Source organism: Monodelphis domestica, chromosome 4, assembly GCF_027887165.1.
Source record: "Monodelphis domestica isolate mMonDom1 chromosome 4, mMonDom1.pri, whole genome shotgun sequence".
Taxonomy (NCBI): domain Eukaryota; kingdom Metazoa; phylum Chordata; class Mammalia; order Didelphimorphia; family Didelphidae; genus Monodelphis; species Monodelphis domestica.
In genome coordinates, this window is record NC_077230.1 from 135,850,495 (window position 1) to 135,859,241 (window position 8,747).

An 8,747-nucleotide genomic window follows, 5' to 3' on the forward strand; every position below is an offset into this window, starting at 1 on the left:
CTAGACCCAAATAAGTTTTACTTTGTTTAAAAATATATTTGCTAAGGTTGAAATATTTGCTACATCTGTAAAAAATTGTGGCAAATATCCATTAGTCCATAGGATTTTCTTTATGACTACAGCAACTTATATGAAATATGATAGTGAGTTTGTTTGCTATTGTAATTAACTGGACTATTGTGAATTTTGGGGACTTTGGTACTTCTTTGAATGTGCATTATCTACTGCATTACTGTTTTATTCTGAAAATCATAATGTACCCACACTGTGATTCATGGCCAAGTTAAAAACAAAATAGATCTTATTTTTTAGTGAGGAACCTTTGTATTCTACCTCTCCTTGGCTGACACATTGTGTCACAGATTATAAGCTATATATTTTTTTTATTTTTTTAACTTTTTTATTATTGTTTTTCCTTGCATGTGCAATATAGCATCTGAGTTTTTTTCTCTCCTTCTTGTATTTGAAGCACATGTCAACAGTATTGAGATTTTTCTTTAACATTTTTTATTTTGTAGTAATATGTTTAAAATACATTTGTTCTAATATTAATGCATACCCCAAAGCATTAGACTATAAAAATAATGCTGCTGATTATTTTAAAAAATTATGGGCCTTTGCTTAATGATTCTGTCTGATTCCAGGAGAAGGAAATACAAATAGAGTCATTGCACAGTGCCAAAGAAGCAAAAAGCTACTTGCCTAGTGCCAATTGTGCACAAGGTCATAGAGACTAAACCAATCCTAGGCGGTGCTGCACAAAGAGCACAAGGACTTGATCATGTGTGAGTTTCGAGGTTGTGTCTGTTTAACATGTCTTAAATGCAGGACTTCCTTGAACCACACACTCTATATCAAATACATGACATTAATTATTCTGGCTCTAACTTGGCTCCCATTTGCTCCTATAATCCAGTCCCTTTTCTGTCCTTCATAATGTGGTGAACTTTCTGTGGTTCTGGTTACTGATTGGGTAAATGCATAATTTCTTAAATCATTTTAATTGGGCTCTGATTCAAGGATTTGTTATAGATTTGTTTTTCCTTTACTTACATTTTTTTAGATATGAGACTTTTACATTCTCTATTTCATCCACAAGTTATTTTTCTCTTTTATTTAGATTTTTTCATGCTTTTGATGTTCTTTTGCAAATTGATTCATATACCTCATAATTCAGACATGCATCCCTGAGTGATCCCTGTTTTTGTTATTATTCACCTCAGGGGGACCAAATTATTGTTGTGGACTTTGATTTAAATTTGAGCAATTTTAGAATAAGAAACTTGCTATCTCCCAGAATCCAGAATGCACCATGAAGGTAGATGCCTGATGAGATGACGTACTACACCAGAAGATCCATAGTGAACTTTGGGATGTGAATTGAACTATGGGGGGTTGAAATGCCTTTGTTTTGAATGTATACCCTTATGCCAAAGGGGACTGCCCCAAATTGGCTTTTTGTCAATCTAGTAATCATTGATTTTGTTCTTTTTTCTTTTATCCACAAATAATTGTAATTTTTAAGTTGATTATGTTTCCATGTATAAATGGAGATTTTTAAACCTTTGATTTCATTTCCCAGAAGTCCTTAGTATTGCTCAAAATTCCCTATAATCTCTTCTGTGTCTCCATGATGGCAAGATCACATTACTGGTATATAATTGGCTGTAACTCCTTGCACAACCTCTTTTTATTTTCACATAACTGAGCTGAGGTCAGGTACTTCCTTTTACTTTAGTTATTATTATATAAAACTTTATAAAATATAATATTTAGTTACTATATATTAATCTTAATCTTTACAGTATTAAATAAATGTCTATAAATTTTTAATCAAAAGATTTTAGAATCCCTCAAACAATGGCTAATCCAAACTTTGTTGACAAGACAACAGGTACTCAATCTCCATATCCAGTTTTAACTATTCACTATCCAAACTAAAGGAAAATTCACTTGTCATAAGGAAGAATTGTTACACCAGCAACTGAGATTATACTTTCTTCTGGGAAAAATTTATGAATGAAAGGGAGGTTATGCCATAATAGCTCCAAAGCTATTGAGAGTCCATTTTGGATGGATGGTAGAGTGATTGAAAGAGAACTATATTGGATGAGACTGGAAGGTAAAGTAGCATCCAGGTGTAGAGGGAGTTTAATATCAGACAAAGTAATTTGATCTTGATTTGCTTAATGATAGGGAGTCACTGAAAGACTGTGGCCTTGTAAATGAATGGCCAGACACAGAATCAGGAATATATGGGTTCAAAATGAATCTGAGGCATAGTACCTGTCTTAATTTTCACAATCCCCTTAACCTTTCAGTATCCTTATTCAAGTTTCTAAAATAATCAGTTGCATAGTAATTACTCATTGGATTCATAGAGTAAGCTTTCTGTCAGGAAATTCTTTATTATAATGAAATCAGAAGTCAAGTCCAAAAGAAGGAAAATGAAAATCATTAAAAAGTTTTTATTAAAGTAGTGACTTAGACCAATACATTATAAGGATTATTCTGACAATAGTATAAAGTACGAATTAGCAAGAGAAGAGAGTTGTGGAAAAGGAATTATTAGGAAGTCATTGCCTAGGGACTGTGCCAGCATGGTGGCAATAAAATAGAAAAGAGGAGGACAAATATAAAAGATGTAAATACATAATCAAAAGAAATCACAACAAAAACAACATATAAATATGGGCAACATCTGTAATAAGCCCCTAGTAGATTTACTACTATCTAAATTCACTTGCCTTTCTGGTTTATATTTCATATTGCTTTCTTACATAGAGATGTGCATATTATTAACCAGACAAATAAGCAACCCATCACATGTACTGTCAGAATGTTGGTACCAAGAATGGAGTAATCCATTTTTAAGAGAGTGTCTATCATCACCATCAATATCACATTATGTCCTCGGGAAGACAACAGCTCTATGATTCTATCTACTGATGCTGCTGCACAGGTCACTATGAAGTTCAATATGATTATTAGATCACAGATGGTTTCTCTGTAAAGCAGGGAATGCAAGAGTCTAAGTGGAGTTAACCTCTATTTTATAGATGAGGAAACTGAGAATCATGGAAGATTCACTCATTTGAACAAGTATTTATTGTGGACATACAATGTGCAAGGTAAAGATACAAAGACAAAATGAAAAATGGTTCCTACCTTCAAGGAACTTACATTTTCCTGGGCCAAAAGAAGGAACAAAGGAAGATAGATTCTTATTATGTCTAGATTTTTACAAAGCTTTCTATTATGTACACAATGCTATTTCTTCCAGATGATGCTAAGATAAGTCTAGCTTTAAAAAGGCAATTAAGCTCATTGTCTTTCCTCCAATTCTCTAAGGAACTCATGGTTTCACATGCCCCATTATTAACAACATATTTCAATGAATATCCTGTGCATATATGGAAGCAATAGTCCCATTACAGCTTTCTATTTTTCATTTAATTTTTTCTAACCCCATATACTCCTAATATAATGCAATTTTCCTCATTGCCTTTGCTAGTTGTTTCATTAGTCTTTAGCTACTCTCAATGTGTTTCTGTAGGTAATTGCAGATGGCATATTTTATAGGAAAAAAAGCCAGGACTTGCTCTTTTGTCTTCTTTGAAAAAATCTTTCTTTCAAACAGGAAAGTGTATTCTCATTACCCTACATCTTCAAACTATGTGCTCCTGGAATTCAGACATAACCAATTTTGGGGAGAATTAAATCAAACCTAATTTAAGAATGGCAACCAATGATTCATAGAAATGACATTGACAATTCTTTTAATAATTATTACTATGGAGTAACAGTGGGAGATTGAAATGGAATATTTCTCAAATTCAGTATAAAACAAGTTAATTATGGACTCAAAGGCTTCATTTTCAACTAAAGGAGGGTCCTAAAATTGTGAATTATTTTCAGAAAAAGAAATTTTACTTGAATTATTCAATGTTACTTTTTTTCAAAGAGACAAAAATAAGTCTAGATTTAGATCTATAAAAAGAAATAATGGAAATCTTAATGGAGGAGAAGAATTTGATGTAGTACAAAGAATACTGGATTTGGAATTCAAGTCCCTGGTTCAAGTTCTGATCATATAATATATAAAAAGGTCATTTACATATACGCAGCATTTTTATCTATCTCTAACTCCTTTATCTCTATATCCATCTCTATATCTGTCTCTTGATTCAGCAAGATGAGCTTAAATCCTCTCTCTGACACATACTTACTGTGCTACCTTTCAGAGTGTCAGACTCTAGAACTGTGATTTGTAAGCCTCTCAAAATGTGAATTATTATAATTAATTTAGGTAGTGAATTCAATGCTAGTAGAATAAAGGGTTGGGAATGGATGGGTCTAGGGACTTGAGGGGAGTAAAAAAGAATTGGCATAGATATTAGAGGTAATATAATGGGAAATCTTAGAATTATGAAAAGGATTGTGGAGCAGCTGAGCAACTCTAGTGAATGTTATACAATACAATACACACACAACACAAACACACCACAAAGACACTCATACCATGGCTAGCTGGAACAGTTGATTACAATCAGGTGCTAATGAGACACTATCACCATTTTGAACTTTATAAAAGTTGACTTTGTTTAGTTCCATGACCTTATTACAATAAAATAAAAGTGGTCAATGCAGATAAATAAACATTTAATAAGTTCCTGTATGGTATAGGATGCTTTTTTAAGTATTGACATGACAAAGATAAAACTTGTTATATAGGAAAGCAATGAGCTTGTTGGTTGAATGAAGGTGGGAAAAGACCTTTTGGTGTTTTCTTCTATTTATTTAAGTACCTATGATTTGAAAGGAATATTATGGGAGTCCTACATCTCAAAACAGTTAAAATAGCCTTACATAATCAACTATTTAGAGCTAAGAACCTGGAAGATACCATGATAGCTCAGCAAAGATGTCTCATTAAAGCTAAAAATCAATAGATCATAGTAGAAGGCAGTTCAGTAGAAACAGAGCAAATTTGCTGAATATATATATATACACACATATGCACTTACACAAATACACACATATATATATACTTATATATATATATGTATATATATATAAACACACACACATATACCTATGCATCCATACACAATGGACAACAGGAGAGGGTAATGGAGTTATGTCTTCATCAAAAGACATTATTAACTAACACACTGCCTCGTGTTATATAGTTTCTGAAGGAACATATATGAGGGAATCCTGAATAATACAAACCTATTCCTCAGGTAATGACTTCAGGAATTTAAATCCCTTAAAAGTGTGATTTGTAGGAGGTGCATCTCTTCCACAACTAGAAGTTCAAAGAACAACTTAAAACATATGTGATACTATTTCTGGGTCAAATGGATTATTCTGACTCAGATCATTTTCACTAGATGTCTCCAATGCCTGGAATTCGCACCCTCCTCAAGGCCCTTTCCCTAATTTCTCTGGCTTCCTTCAAGTCTAATCTACAAGAAGGCTTACTTGATCCTTCTAAATGCTAGTTCCTTCCATTTCTTGGTTATTTCAAATTATATACGTGTGTGTGTATGCATGTATGTGTATGTTGTTTGGTCATAGCTATTTGAATATTATCTCCTCCATTCAACTGTAAGTTCCTTGAGAGCAAGGACTATCTTTTTTAGCCTTCCACTATATTCTAGGTGTTCAGCAGTGTGTTGGACACATAGTAAGTTTTAGATAAATGTTTGTTGACTTGGCTTATTTAAGAATGGAGTAAATACAATGACTCGCATATCTGTATAAATCTATGTTGAATATATGCTTATGTACATACAGATGCATATGTATACCCAAGTTTTCATGCACAAAGATGTATTATGTTGTGATGATAATTTCTTACATACATTCATTGCATGCTGCACACATACATATTTACACTATCCACATTCATGTGTTTAGTTTCAGTGAGTATGTCTTTTCCTTTTGTTTAACTTGGCAAAATATTGGGAAGAACCAAAGTCTGTCAATTTGGGCAAGGTACCATTTGGGATCAGATGGAAACTTCTTTTTCCCTGTTCCTCAGTGCAGTCTTAACTCCTCTGTTCTTGCAAAAGTTTAAAGGAAAAACCCAATGAACTGGACCAAGGAGAAGGGTTCCTTGGAAACAGCTCACACTGCCCTGCTGTGATGGAAGCACTGTGACTGCTGCAGGCTACCGACTTCTTAGCAGGCAGGGCCAAAGCTGCCAAGAAACCTGTGGTCTGCACCTGCTGCTTCTAGGTTTTGACTGCTCTACTTTCCTTCTGGCTTCTGCCCACCCACCTCCCTCCCTCCCATAACAAGGAATCTCAATAGGCATCAAGTCACTGACTGAGAGGAGAAAGGGAAGAGAGCATACTGAAGAATGGGGAAAAGAATCACATTAGAAGGTTTAAGCCACTTGAATCTTTTCTGAAAAGATGTGGGATATAGTAAGTATAAAAATGATATCCAGACCCTATAAGTCTAGCATTTTATACATTTATTTCTGGGTCTCTATTCCAATGAAGTCATTCTTTACCATCCTGCTACCTGTGTCTAAAAGGTCCCCCATTAAAGTCAATCTCTTTCATTATGACATAGTCTCTGGAAAGTTCTTTATTAGAATCACTCCCTTTCATTAAAGTACTGTCTCTAAAATAAAAACATCTTAACTAGAACTAGTAATTCCTTATTCCCTTAATCCGTTATCATGGTTTAGTTCATTTAATTAGATTAGTTCCCATTTTATAGCAGAGACTGAGTTCACAAAGGAATGAGCAGAGATATTTTGTTTCTTCAAAGAAGGTGGCAGGTAAAAATAATAATAATAATAATAATAAATGACAATTATATGTTATTTTACATATAATATTTCATTTAAACCTGACAAAAATGATGAGATAAGTAATATTAATATTATTATCTCAATTTTATAGATAAAAGCATGAGGCTAAAAGAAACTAAGGAAATGTTTAAGGGAAAAGTGGAATCCAATTCAGACTTTTGTTTTTGTTTTTTGTTCTTAGAATAAATACTTTAATTTACAACTTTATAAAGGAACTTCACATAAAACACAAATAATTCATTTGCATTTTATAGAAATAGATACTCTACTCACTGGACATCATTGAATCTATGATTCTGGAATAATTAGCCCAATATTTTAACTACCCTAAACCAGCCAGAAGAGGGGATGTCAAGTTAGCTCTTAGATAGAGAATACAGAGAAAATCCCATTTTCTCCCTCAGCCATGTTTAAGTAGGTGGTAGAGACAGGTCAAGAACTAGCAGAAAAGTCTAATTAGCCAAGGTGGGGACCATTCTCAGTTTGTGACTGACCCCTTAAGAAAACCAACCAATTTAGACACATTCTTCCCTTTCTTTTTGTCAGCTAAACAAACACTTGTGGGACACGATGGACACACTCTCCCAGGAATATGAGAAAAAGATGAATTTACAATGGGTAGGTGCCTTCGATTATTAACCAGTGGGAAGCACACAAACCCAACCAATATGAAAACTGTGGAAGAAATTCTAGATGCTGAAGACATGAGGCTTCTAAGGCAATAAGAGAATCCTACAGATGACTAGTGTTAGACGAATTCCTATCACTGCTCAAAGAGAACTACTGAAATGAATACTGTTTTCAGGTTGTCCTTTCCTGACTCCAAAAATCAGTGGTCACTGATTAATGGATGAGTCCCTGATCAAGCCACTTGCAGGACTATTCACATATAGCTTTTCTGATGTGCCAAGATTTATCACCTTGGCAATAGAAAGAAGCTATTGTACTGGATAAAGCAAGGCAAAGGAAAGGGTAGAACCCAGAGCTAAGAAACAGTACCATTAGTAGAAGGTGATGAATCATTTGAAGAGGTAAGAAGGCTTTAAAGATAAATTGCGCCTTTTTAAAGTAGTATTTGTAGTAGTAATGCTTTTTACTTGGAGGCAGAAGATGTGTGGGTCAGTTCTGGATCTGCCTTTTAGAAGCTCTATGATCTTAAGTAAGTCAATCAATCTCTCTGAGTCTTTGTTTTTCTCATTTGTAAAAAAAAGATTAGTAGTACTTAATACTACCGACATATTAAATTGATGAGAAAATGCTTTTTTGAACCTTAAATTGCTATGCAAATATGAAAAATTATCATTTCACAAGTTTGCCTAGGGTTGTCCCTGAGAAGCAGTGACTACTTCAAAACTCAATCAAACTCCCAAAACAGATATGTAGAATATTATGAAAAATGAAATGGATAAGTTTGGTTACATTAAATTTTTTAAAGTTTCTAAATATGTAAAACCAATGCAACCAAGATTAGAAGAAAAAAAGAAATTGGGAAAAATGTTTCTAGCAACCATCTCTTTAAAAAAAAAGGTTTACTCTTTCAATTATATAGAGAATTGAGTCAAATGTATAAGAATACAAAGCATTCCTGAACTGATAAATTATCAAAGGATTTGAACAAGAAATTCTCAGAGGAAGAAATTAAAACTATCTAAAATATGACAAAATGCCCCAAATCACTATTTATTAGGAAAATGTACATTAAAATAACTATGTCACAACTATCATGACCACATGACCAAAAAGGAAAATGCTAACTGTTGGAGGGGAAAATTGGGAAACTACTATACAGCTGAAATTACTGTATATATGTATACTGCATAGAAACTACTATAATATATCTATGAAGTTATTCAACCATTCTAGAGAGCAATATGGAACCAAGATCAATGGGCCACAAAACTATGCATACCCTTTG

The 8,747-nt window shown here is 33.5% G+C and overlaps 1 long non-coding RNA gene across 1 annotated transcript; it reads left to right on the top strand.

Annotated features, from left to right (window-relative positions):
• Positions 1–3,019: 3,019 nt before the first annotated feature.
• Positions 3,020–7,625, top strand: LOC103102796 (uncharacterized). The gene is made up of 2 exons (XR_467410.2): positions 3,020–3,131; positions 7,379–7,625. It is a non-coding gene; the product is annotated as an uncharacterized LOC103102796 (long non-coding RNA).
• Positions 7,626–8,747: the final 1,122 nt, after the last annotated feature.